Source organism: Lutra lutra, chromosome 4, assembly GCF_902655055.1.
Source record: "Lutra lutra chromosome 4, mLutLut1.2, whole genome shotgun sequence".
Classification (NCBI taxonomy): Eukaryota; Metazoa; Chordata; class Mammalia; order Carnivora; family Mustelidae; genus Lutra; species Lutra lutra.
This window is the reverse complement of record NC_062281.1, coordinates 181,698,068-181,709,629: the sequence shown is the minus strand read 5'-3', so window position 1 is coordinate 181,709,629 and position 11,562 is coordinate 181,698,068.

Sequence of the window (11,562 nt, the reverse complement as noted above, 5' to 3'; positions counted from 1 at the left end):
CCGGGTCCCGGATTTGACTCTGTGTCTCTCAGTTACTCAGGGCTGGAAGGACTTCTTGTCTAAATGGGAAAACCAAGGCCCAGGCACGGGCAGGGAAGGGCCCCACCATCCTAGAGGTTGGGAACAGACCAGGCCTCTGCCCTCACCTCTCACCCTGTGCTCTTCCCTGTTTAGGAACATGAGGTTTGCTCCCATGTGGATGGTCGCGGTTGGGTGCTGGGACGGTGCCCTTCCCTCTGTGGAGTCTCTGGGGGCTCAGCACAGAAGGAGGGCTCAGTAAACATTTGGTGTTGAGAGTAGGCAGAAGGTGGCGGGGATATACAGGGCTGAACAAGAGTACAGATGGAGGCTCGCGTACCATATGTCTAAATATTTGCAATTTATAAATCAAGCTAACAAAATGTGAAATAAAATATGTTCTAGTTTCCTACCTTGACAAGTACACTTTCACAGCAACCAGGAAGTCCAGCTTTGAATGTAGAATTCTCAGACTATCGGACCCTGTGTAGAGCCTGGTGGTGCAGGAAGAGGAGACCCCTTCTTTCCCACATCTGCCTAGGGCCTGCCCTGCACATGTGAGCCTCTTAGCCAGTACGTGCAAGCCCGTCCGCACCTCCTTTCCCCTTGGAGAGCTGTGCCTTGGCCATCCCTCAGGCCCAGAACTGGGCATGCCTGTGGTATGGATCTGCAGAAGAGACCCAGCCATGTGGGCTTAGGGAATCTGTCTGGGCAGGGAATCCCCGGGGCCTGGGGACCTAGAGAGTGATCTAGAGAAGGGGGGGCATGGGCTCCACGTGGACACAACCTTTTGGCTTTGTGTTCTCCTCTCTCTGTGATGACAGCTTGGCTGGAGAACTAGAGCTCAGCACCCCCAGGGAATAAATTTATTTATTTATTTGACAGAGAGAGACATCACAAGTAGGCAGAGAGGCAGGCAGGGGGTGGCAGAGAGCCCAATGTGGGGCTCGATCCCACGACCCTGAGATCATGACCTGAGCTGAAGGCAGAGGCTTTTTTTTTATTATTTTTTAAAGATTTTATTTATTTATTTGACAGAGAGAGATCACAAGTAGACAGAGAGGCAGGCAGAGAGAGAGAGAGAGAGAGGGAAGCAGGCTCCCTGCTGAGCAGAGAGCCCGATGCAGGACTCGATCCCAGGACCCTGAGATCATGACCTGAGCCGAAGGCAGCGGCTTAACCCACTGAGCCACCCAGGCGCCCCTGAAGGCAGAGGCTTAACCCACTGAGCCACCCAGGCACCCCAAGAAATTTTTTTAAAAAGATTTATTTATTTATTTTTTGGAAGAGAGAGAGCACAAGCGGGAGGAGCAGAGGGGGAGGGAGAGAGAATCCGAAGCAGACTCCGTGCTGAGCCCAGAGCCCAACACAGAGCTCGATCTCACGACCCTGAGATCACCACCTGAGCTGAAACCAGAAGTCGGATGCTTAACCTACTGCATCATCCAGGCGTCCCCCAAGCCAGGACATTTTTTAGAGCACTCGGGACTCTAACTAGAAGATCTGCTCGTTGTCAGGTATAAAGCAGGACAGTGTCCAGCAAACTCAGATACCTTGTTCTGCTAAAAGATTGAGTCCTCATATGCCAGGCATCATTCAAAGAGCTTTACGTGGTGTCACTAGCTCAATCCTCAACAGCGAATCTAGGAAGTAGGTACTGTTATGTTCCCATTTTACAGGTGAGGAAAGGAAAGTTAGAGAAGTAAATCACCTGCCCAAGGAAAGGGGTGGGCCCAGGACTCCAGAGCCATGTCGTGTGCCTGGACTCAGGGCTTTGGGCTCGAACCTCTGTCCCACAGCATGTGCCACCGACCTTGGAGGGAGCTGCTGGGCCTCCTGGGTCTGTATCTGTCAGGCGGGGACAACGTTACCTGACTCACTTGTCCTGGGGCTGCTGGGAGACACACACGGAGTAGGAAGAGTCCTAAGAGCTAGAAAGAGCAGAGCAGGGGAGGGAGGGGAACTGAGGCCCAGGGCCAGGAAGGTCCGCCCTGATTGCGATAAGGGAGAGGTGGAGTCCTCTGGTCTGAGTCAGTGGAAAGTCTTAATGGGAAAGCGTCTTTGAGGAAACGCTCCTCAAACTTTCAAGAACAGTCCAATTGTGACGATTTACATACAGATTAATGAGAAAGTTCATTCATCAATAGCTTTTTCTTAAATAATCGGACACAATGTTAAGAGTGAATGTGTGTCTAGTGCTTCGGATGCCCCGGCCACCCAACCAGAGGCTTTGCTCGTATTACCGCCTTTAATTCTGGCCACAGCCTTGGAAGTAGAAACTGTTAATCCCATTTATAGGTGGTGAAACCGGGGTAGCAGGCAGGCGGGGGGGGGGGGGGGGGGGGGGCGGGGGCGGGGCGGGGGCTGCTCTAAGGTGCTTTAAGATGCATCAACAATCCTAGGACATAGGCACTCTAATGTTACGTCTGGAGAAACTGAGGCACGGGGGGATCAAATGGGTTGCCTACAGCCATGCAGTTAGGAACTGGCACAGCGAGGCTGTGAACACAGGTGGTCTGGGGGCTGAATTACCCGCTACCCTGTTCTTCCACATGTAAGGATTGATGTCTGGGTCCAGAAGGGGAAGGTCATAAAATTTCTCTACATTCCTCCTGGAAGTTGCCATCAGTTCTCAAGGGTTGAGATGGGCCCCCTGCTCTGTATCTCCTCTCTGTGCCCAGTGCCTCGAGTGCCTTATACAAACTGGAATTTGAATACTTTCTGGTTGTTTTCTTTTCTTTGATCGAAGAAAACAAGCCTTTAATTCTCTAAGTGTCCCATTTTGTGGAGTGAGTTATCCTTCCTTACTAGAAAGTTCACCAAGGAAGGGAAACCTGGCCAAGTTTCTAATGAGAAAGAATCACATACAGCATGTCTTAATTATCGCCAGTTCTTGGTGAATGGGTCCAAAGCCATGTGGTTGGCTGTTCTCCAGCCAATCTTAGGAGAACCCAGTAACAGAGTGTTTGGTCAGTGGGGGTCTGGGATTTCCAGTCCAGCTTCCCAGATTTTTAGGTGAAGAAACTGAGGACTTAGGCTTGGGATCTAGAACCTTCTTAAGCCTATACATGCATTGTTCAGGGAGATAAAAAGCCATGGGCTCCTCTCCTGCCTCCATGGCCTGCCCCATCTCGGGCTTGGCTGAATGGATCTGCACAGCCATCCCCTCTGAACCGTCCACCTGGTGCCCTGACCAAGAAGGGACAAGAAACTCGATCATTCTCAGCCAGCCACACACTTCTGTGTGGCTGGGCAGCTCCCAGCCCTTCTCTGGGGCTGTCGTTTGCTTCCTGAATTCCTTTCTAGGAATTTAGAAAGCGGGTAAAGGGGAATGTCAGGTCCTCGGGAAGCCTGTCTATGTTTCCAGTGCTGCCAGATCTCTTCCTCAAGCTGACCCTCGGCTGCTTCATCCGTGCAATGGGACTCATAAGAGAGACTGTGAGGACTCGACGGGATGATCTGTGTAAAGACTTCTAAGCATGGGGCTCCGCGCCCCTGAATGTTGAGTAAGCCTCTTCATCTGTTTCTATAGTTTGCGCCGCAAGTCACACTCCAGTGGTCTGTTTTACTTGGTCCACCCAATATTTTTAAAATATTTATAATTTGTTGACAACATTTCAAGATTGGGAAAGTTCCCAGATTGATATCCCCAGCTTTTCTTTAAAAAATGGGAGAACTAGCAACAGGGTACCCACATTTACTGGGGAAGAAAGGTGACCTCTGTGCACCTCGAGTCATTCATTCATTCATGTCCCTACAATCCCCTAACACGGAGCCAGTGGTTTCTGAGCGCCGTGCTGTGGGTTGGAGCTGTGCCTGCATAGTGCACTGAATCCTCACCATAAGCTCTTAACGCCCTTATTTGGCCAACATGGCATAGAGGCTCAGAGAGTTGGGATCGGTTGCTGAGGTCTCAGGGTTAGCAGATGGTACAGCCGGGACTCCCACGTAGGACCTTTGTCACTTTCCTCTATTTGGGCTCTTTTCCTACCACAGCCTAGCTTCAGGTCCATGGAGGAAACCCTAGTTATGACCTGTGGATGGACTGATGGAAGAATTTAGCATGTGATGTCAATGCCCATGGTTCCCGTCCTTTACCTTCAGACCCCCGGGGCTGTGGAGTTAAGGTAGGGGTCCCGGAATTAATGGGTACACCTAGAATTCTTGGAAAAAACTTTCCGGCCTACAGATAAGATGACTGTAGCTTAACATTTTGAAATGAACATTATGAAAATGTTTAGAGATGCCTGGGTGGCTCAGTTGGTTAAGGATCTGACTCTTGGTTTCAGCTCAGGTCATGATTTCAGGGTTGTGGGATCAAGCCCCACATCAGACTATGTGCTCAGTGGGGAGTCTTCTTGGGCTTCTCTCTCTCCTTCTCTCTGCCCTCCCCTGCTCTCTCTCTTTCTCTCAAATAACTAAATATACTTTAAAAAAAGAAGAACAGGTTCGAACATCTACAATGGAAGACAGTAATAGTACAGTAAAACTCCATGCTGAATCACCCAGACTCAGCAATGACCAAAATTTGGTCCCATTGGCTTCATCTACTCTTTTTTTTTGGTTTCTCTTCTTCTTTTCTTTTCTTTCCTTTTTTTTTTTTTTTTTTGAAGGTAAAATTTATTTGAAAGAGAGCACATGAGCAGGAGGGGTGGGGAGGGGCAGAGGAAGAGGGAGAAGCAGACTCCCTCCTGAGCACGGAGATGGACAGGGGGCTCCATCCCATGACCTGAGCCGAAGGCAGATGCTTAATGGGCTGAGCCACCCAGGTGCCCCTGTTTCTCTTTTTCTTCACTGAATTATTTCGAAATGCACTCCAGATATCTTGTCGTGTCATCGGAATACGTCAGAGGTCAGAGTTGGTCTCTAAAACCGGTGGGAGGGTGGAGCCCGCTGGTTGTGGCTGCTCAGAGCTGGATGTGAGTACCTCTTCTCAATTCTGCCTTTAGCCATGTGGCGTCGGCGGCTGCAAATCTGTCACTTGGGAATGTTTATACCACGGAATTCAGCAAACACTACAAGACAGGGTTCCCCTACAACTCTCCACCCCAGAACCGGGGGCTGAACATTTATTAGTTCACCACTGCCCAAAACTCATGGACATTTTCTTATATAACCACGGTGCGATGATGTTATTACTGAAATTACCGTTTACATTCTAATCAAATGTCCACGAGAGTCTCGAAGATGTCTGTTTCTGGATGGTTTGTCTGATCAGGACTCAGACAAGATCCACCCCTGACGTTTGGGTGTTTATGTCCCTTAATTTGTCTCAATCTAGAACACGCCCTTTATCCCCCACCTGGGGCTTTTGTATGCCCTTGACGGTTGCGGAGATCAGGTTGGCCGATCTGTTCCGCAAGCTGTGTGTTCTGTCGGCTGCTGTCCTCCTCTGTCCCCTTATCTCCTATCTTTTTTTTTTTTTTTAAGATTTTTTTTTTTTTGATTATTTATTTGAGAGAGAGAGAGAGAGCGTGAGAGGAGAGAGGTCATCGGGAGAAGCAGACTCCCTGCCGAGCAGGAAGCCCAATGTGGGACTCGATCCCAGGACTCCAGGAACGTGACCTGAGCCAAAGGCAGTTGCTTAACCAACTAAGCCACCCAGGTGCCTTTATCTCCTGTCTTTGAAGTCTGAATCGATTCAGCTCAACTTGGTTGGTTGGTTGGTTTTTTGGAGAGGGTCCAGAAGGCTTAATCGATGGCTCTGGGTTGAGCGTTTCTTTTCAATGCTTGCAGATGATTTGTGACAAATGAAATGCAAAGCCATTGGGAAGCGTTTTTGAATTTATGATGGCCTTTTGTTACTTCGCCATCCACGTATACCACAAGTTCAGCCACGGTGAAATCTTCTGCTAGAAGGAAGGGCCGTGAGAGTCAGGAAAGCTGGCCTCTCTGATTGGGCCTCACCAGCCTGCGCAAGTCTTTCTACATTTGGGTCTCAGGGATGAAGAACTGCCTTTGCGAGTTCATTCCATCATGCTGTCCGTTTGACGGTCAGATACCCCTATCTCGTGTCTAACTGCAGTCTTTCTGGCTTTTCCTGAAGCCCGTTTTCTCTGCCTGGATCCTTGGCATTTCCTTTTTTTTATTTTTGTATTTTTTAATTTTTTTTAAAGATTTTTTTTTTATTTGTTTGACAGACAGATCACAAGTAGGCAGAGAGGCAGGCAGAGAGAGAGAGGAGGAGGAGGCAGGCTCCCTGCTGAGCAGAGAGCCCGATGCGGGGCTCGATCCCAGGACCCTGGGATCATGACCTGAGCCGAAGGCAGAGGCTTTAACCCACTGAGCCACCCAGGCGCCCCTATTTTTTTATTTTTAAAGATTTTATTTATTTGCCAGAGAGAGAGAGAGAGGGAGAGAGAGACAATGTGTGTGTGAGCAGGTGCACAAGCAGGGGAGAGGCAGGCAGAGGGAGGAGGAGGCTCCCCGCTGAGCAGGGAGCACAGTGTGGAACTTGATCTTAGGACTCTGGGATCTGAGCTGAAGGCAGAAGCTTAACCGAGCCACCCAGGCATCCTGAACCTTGACATTTCTTAAACTCCCCTCTCTCAAGTCTCTTCTACCATGGGGAGAAAAACAAACCGAAATGTCCTGTGGTTCTAGGTTCTGGATCCTGTCCTTGATGTGGCAATCATTTCACCCTGAAGTGGTTTGAACCTCGCTCTGTCCCCAGCCCCAAGAGACACTGTACATACCTTCTCCACACCCCTGAAGGATGGGAGTCCTCACAGACCAAGGCACAGGACATTTGTCCTGGGAGCCCCCTGTGTACCCTTGCTCGCAGGTCTGGGGTCTTGTCTATGGACCAGCCTCAAATTATGGCTTTGGTTCCCGAAAGGTTCCTGTCCTTGCCCGTCCTTCCCACCCTTGCTGTCTGGACTGAATCCCGGAAGCTGGTTCCTCTTCACCTTCCTCCTCTTGCCTGTTCCTGATCTCACCCTCTGACTTGGGTGGGGGCTTACTCCTTCCTTCCAGAAGCAGGGAACTGTGGTGAAAAGCACTCATTGTGGCTGAGCATTCTGCTTGAATCTTGAAGATGGCCTGAGCTAGAAGTGACACCCTTTCTTTTGGGAAGCAGAGTGGTGTCTGGAGAACATAGAAGCTTCCTTAGGGCTATGCCTCATGCCAGGAATTTGAGTCTGAGCCTGTGTTTAAGCTGCTGTCAGGACTTAATGTAGGAAATGAGCTCTTCAGGGTGGGAAGACCCTGTCAGACCTTGCACCTGTAGTGGGGGTGGGCAGCATGAACTTGACTTTTCCTCCAAGGTAATTCACATTACCTATAAGGTCTTGGACACCTGTACTCTGGCAGTCTCACAGAAAAAGCCTGACCTGTAAGGAAATACTCAAGGGAACTTAGAAGAGGCATGCTGTTAAGTTCATGGAAACAAGGAACGTGATTGACAACTAAGGATTACTGCATATGGCACCTGATTGCTCTCGAATGTTTATCTTCTTGACTTGTGTTTATTAGAACCTTTAAAAAAATGGGCTGTTAAGCTGTTTTAATAGAGGACTTAGTTTTCTTAAATATTCTGAGTTAGAACTAGTGATGTTAATTTGTTTGTCATACTTGTAGCTGAAATCCAAGGAGGATGAGGAGACAATACTACGGGCAGCTCCCAGTGCTGTTTTCCATCCACGGCAACCTGCCCTCATGTTAGAGAGGCACAAGCAAAGACCCTGGGGTCAGCTGGCCTTGGCAAATCATCTTTGGCAAATCTTCTCTTCTGTCCCTCTGTCTCCCCTCCCTCTCCCTTCTGGGCTTTGCACGTGCTGCTTCCCCTGCTAGAAATGATCCTCAACCAGTCCTTTCCTGAGCAAATACCCTCAGGTCTTAGCTTCCATGTCATGTCCAAGAAGACTTCCTTGGGCTTCTGGTTACACAGTCTCTGTCAGCTCTCTGGACTTTTCCTTTGAAGCACTACCAACCTAATCAAAAATGATTATTAAATTGTTATTTGTAAAATTTTCTATGTGGTGTGTCTCTTCCAGTGGTTTCTGATCTTCAAGACAGTAGGGATCATGCTTGTTTTCATTGCTGTGTTCCTGGTCCTGCTGTGTGTCTGGCACAGAGTGTTGGATAAAGAAATGAGGTGCAGTTCTTTAAGCCTCAGTTTCTTTATCTAAAGAATGGGCCTATGACTCTCTTTCTTTCAAATGGAAGTAGATAACCCGACAAATATCGATTTCTTTCCTATCCTTACTCCTTGCAAAAGAAAAAAAAAAAAGCAATTCAGAAGAAATAAATGGCCTTTTGAATTGTTAGCCTGAAAACCCATAACTTAAGAGAGCACACATGAAGCTGGAATTGTAATTGTGGAGTGGTGGGGATGTCCCTGGTTTCTGCCACAGGAGGATGGACTAAATGACTCCCTTAGATCCGGGGGCAGAGGAGCCCTTTCCCCTGGGGATGAGGGAGCTGATTTGTCTGTGTGGGGGGCCCAGGGTGGGCCGAGGATTCCACAGAGAGTTGGGGGGCTCCATTCCACCCCGGGAGTGGCTTCTAAGCTTCTCTTGGCCTCTGAGGTGGAGATGAAGGGTGACCCAGGGTCCCTGCCCCCTGTGTGGCTTAGGGATGCCTTCCTGCAGGCCCAAAGGGTTAGTGAGGTTAGCCCAGCAAATGGCCAGAGGAGAAGTAGTTCAGGCCAAGGGAGTAGCACATGCGTGGGCCTGGAGGTGGGAGGGCATGGCGTGTGGAGAATGAAGGTTCAGAGGAGGGGCAGGCAGAGAGGGGCATGGCGGAGGCCGTACTGTGGATGCTCCTAGGACTGAGGGGTTTTTGTCACGATGGAGCTGGAAGAGGACAGCAGGGGCCAGGGCAGCTCATGGGACACTGCATGCATGTGTGCGTATGTGTACACGCATGCATACCCATGTACGTGTGTATGCGTGTGCACCTGTGCACATATGTGCATTGTGTGCACGTGTATGTGTTAGTGCATGCACATGTACACGCGACTACAAGTGCATGTGTGCATGCCTATACATGTACATGTGTGCGTGCATACAAATGCGCACACACGTGCATGTACACATGTGTGTATGTGTATATGTGCACTTGCATGTACATGTGCATGTGTGTATGCACACATGCACATGCATTTGTACTGGTTTGTGTGTACGCGTGTGCATGTGTGCATGCGTGTGCGTGTGTACACGTATATATATATATATGTATATATATTTGTGTACCTGTGTGCACGAGTATATGTATTGCACGTGTGTGTGCTTGTGTGTATGTGTGCCTGTTGTGGGGGACAGCACCCTCAGCCTCCGGCCAGGAGCCGCACACACAGATGCCCAGCAGGCATCCCCACAGATGCAGACACCCCAGCCCTGGAGTGTCAGAAACCCGCCAGCGCCAGAGCAGCTGCTTCTAAATCAAGGCCAAGGGCAGCCGAGGAGCCGGGTTGGGTTTGGTGGCTTTGCCTCACGGGCTGATGGGGGCTGGGGCCGAAGAGGGGCTCTCCATTAGGGATTCTGGGCCAGAGTGAGCCTGGCCGGTTTGGGGAAGTTTATTTTGGAAACTGGGATGATGCAAAATTAAGTGGGGAGGAAAAAATAGATGAGGCGGCGGTGAGGGTCTGTCTGTGGCTGGCGGGGTTGGAAGCGCCCAGCTAGGAGAGCACTGTTGGGTAAACAGATGGGGGTGGCAGCTTTTCTGCACGCCCGCTATAAATATCCCACAGTGTGGCCGCCTCTGCTGGGGTTTCCTGGCATCGTGGGTGTGGAGATCAAGGTGCAGACGCAGGGCACTTCCGGGAGCAGTGGAGGGCAGCCGGGGCGCTGCTCAGATCCCAGTTCCTGGGGGCGGCGTGGCCGCTGAGGTCTGAGGCTGAGGCCTTGGGTGGGGGCGGGAGGTGCTCCTTCACAGCCCACTGGCTGTGGAGCCCGGGCAAGCCCCCTTCCCTCTTATGACAACAGAAGGCAGGGGAAGCGTCCCTCCTGGCGCGTCGGTGGGCAAGCTGGAGACACGGAGGCAATGCTCTGTCCATGGTCAAGCCTCTTAGGTTCTGGGTGGCCTGGGTGAGTTCTCTCATCTCCTGGAGTCTCCATCTCTTCATCGAGTATATGGGGGCGGGGGGCATCTGGGAGGCTGGAGTGGAGGCGCAGGTGTGGCAGTGGGCAGCAGTGGGACCAATATCTCAGAGCTGACCGTGAGTGGGGCTCCCAGGGGACCTCCGTCATCTCTGCAATACTGTGCTCTTCCTAATACCGATGCGGGCGGTGGTTCCAGCCATGCCCACTGGAGGCCTGTGATGATCCAGGGACTTGGCAAACTAGGTTATCTAAGCTCTTTTGTGATCTCAGGGTATTTTCCCAGCCATGCCATCCTACACGTAAAGAACCCGAGGCTCAGAGAGAAGGGACTGCCCACAAGATCCTTCATTCGGCCAGTAAGTATCCAGTGCCTATCAGCCATGAGCTGGGCCCCAGGCCAGTCACCGGGGATTTGGTGGGTCTCTGCCTCCGTAGAGCTCGCAGCCCGGTGGGGAGAATGGGCTGACTATCAGGGAAGGAGGGACATACGGACAGGCATCTAGCATCACGCGTAGACTGGGACCTTCTGCTCTCTTGCATCTGTGTGTCTGTGTTGGGGCTCCTCCTAGGACTAAGGGGTTTTTGTCATCCTGTCACCCCCTAGCACCGGCCCAGGAGCTGGCAGGTGCCTGCTGAGATGAATCGAGAACACATCAATTCAGTTCATCAAAATAGCGTCTGAACAAGACTCCGTGTGAGGGTTGTGCCAGCCTCAGCAGGCCCGCTAGGGCTGACGGGGCTGCGTGGGGAGAAGAGAGCAAAAGCCTCTGCTTGTGCATGTCTGTATGACAAATCACGATGGAACAAATATTCTCATGCCTTCCCAGAGCCCAGCGAATGAGGCAGGGCAACCGGCACCCCCATTTCACAGATTAGGAAACTGAAGTTCAATGAAATTCAGTGACTTGCCCAAGGACGCTCCGCTGGGACGTGGTAGGGCAGGGCCTGGAACACAGGACTGCCTGCCTTCAAATCCAGGGTTCTCCCTGCAGATGGGGAGGGGCTTTGGGTCTGTGGGAAACACCCGGAGGGCCCCAAACTGCCTGGGGGGTGCTGTATTACTCTGGCAAGCTTGGCAGGGGTGGTTTGGCCCAGGGAAAGGCAGGCATTTTACTCTGGCCTCTCATGCCCCACTACGAGGACGTCTGCCTGCAGCTTGAGGGCAGAAGTGGGGGAAGGGACAGACGCTGGACAGAGTTTCTGGAGACCCAGCTCTGCCCGTTACAAGCTGGGCCCCGGGAATCCAGTCACTCTCTCTGAGCCTCAGTTTCTCTCTGTGAATGCAGGGGTTGGACTTGATCGCTAGAGTACATTTCAGCTTGGACGCCCCATACTTCTCCTCCAGGGTGCCCTGTAGTCTGTCTTTGGGCCCGGGAGGGTACAGTTGGGAGCAAGTCTGTGTCTGAGGCAGGACCAGGCAAGATGTATGCTCCGGCTCCCCCGGGGCACCTGGGCTCATGGTGAACCTGAAGTGTGAGCAGGGCTGGGGAGCCGAGGAGCA